Source organism: Octodon degus, unplaced genomic scaffold (genome assembly GCF_000260255.1).
Source record: "Octodon degus isolate 3935 unplaced genomic scaffold, OctDeg1.0 scaffold00189, whole genome shotgun sequence".
NCBI lineage: Eukaryota > Metazoa > Chordata > Mammalia > Rodentia > Octodontidae > Octodon > Octodon degus.
In genome coordinates, this window is record NW_004524765.1 from 3,387,306 (window position 1) to 3,388,968 (window position 1,663).

Genomic DNA, 1,663 nt, shown 5'->3' on the forward strand with positions numbered 1-1,663 from the left:
CTCTTTTTTCAAATTACTGTAATTTTTCATGAAAAAATCTTTGATTTCTTTAGTTAGATGAATTTCCAGGTATTTCATTTTCCTCAGTGCTATTGTAAAAGGTATTGTCTCCCTAATTTCCCTCTCAGTGTGTTTGTTATCTGTGTAGAGGAATGCTATTGACTTTTGGGTATTGACTTTATATCCTGGTATGCTACTGAATTTGCCTATCAATTCTATTAGTTTCTTATTGGAGTTTTTTGGGTCTTCCAAATGAAGTCTCATATCATCTGTAAATAATGATAGTTTAACTTCTTTACCTATTCTTACTCCTTTTATTTCTCCCTCTTGTCTAATGGCTCTAGCTAATGATTCCAGAGCTATATTGAAGAAGAGGGGTGATAGAGGATATCCTTGTCTTGCATCTGATTTGAGAGTAAAAGATTTCAGTTTTTCCCCATTGAGAATTATATTAGCTGTTGGGTTGTCATAGATTGCTTTTAACAGATTGAAGTAGAAGCCTTGTATTCCAATTTTCTGTAGGACTTTGAACATGAATGAGTGTTGGACTTTGTCAAAAGCCTTTTCTGCATCAATTGAAATGATCATGTGGTTTTTAATTTTAGCTCTGTTGATATAGTGTAGTATATTTATAGATTTTTGAATATTGAACTATCCCTGCATCCCTGGAATGAATCCTACCTGGTCATGGTATATGATCTTCTTGATGATTTGCTCTATTCTATTTGCTAGTATTTTATTGAGGATTTTGGCATCTATGTTCATGAGTGAGATTGGCCTGTAGTTCTCTTTCTTAGTTGCGTCTTTCCCTGATTTTGGTATCTGCATAATACTTGCCTCCAGGAATGATTTTGGGAGAACTCTTTCCTTTCCAAGTTCACTGAAGAGTTGGAGGAGTGTAAGGATTATATCTTCTATTAATTTCTTGTAGAATACAGGTGTGAATCCATCAGGACTTTTCTTTGTCAGCAGGCTCTTTATTACATTTCATATTTCAATGGCTGTTATTGGGTTATTGAGGTTTGTTATATCTTCTTGATTCAGTTTTGGTAATTTGTACCTATCTAGGAATCTCTCCATTTCGTCTGTGGCTTCTATTCTGTGAGCATAGATTCTCAAAGTAGCTATTGATAATCTTCTGAATTTCTACTGAGTCTGTAGTAGTTAAACCCTTTTCATTCTTTATTGCTTGTATTTGAATTTTTTCTTTCCTCTTTTTGATCAGGTTGGCTAGGGGCTTATCAATTTTATGTAATCTTTCAAAGAACCAGCTTTTTGATTCGTTAATTCTTTGAACTGTTGTTTTCATCTCAATTAAATTAATTTCTGCTCTAATCTTTATGATTTCTTCCTGTCTTTGGGCTCTGGGTTTGGTTTGCTCTTCCCTTTCTAGATGTCAAAGGTGCAGCATTAGGGTGTTTATTTGTTCTTGTTCTGTTTTCCTAATGTGTGAGTTCACAGCTTTGAATTTCCCTCTGAGAACTGCTTTCATCGCATTCCATAAATTACGATAATTTGTGCTTGAATTTTCATTGAATTGTAGATATTGTTGAATTTCTTGTTTAATTTCATCTGTGACCCATTGGTTCCTGAGTAGGGTGTCACTTAATTTCCATGTATTTAAGGTTTTTTTCTGGTTTCTTTTGTCATTTATTTCCAGTTT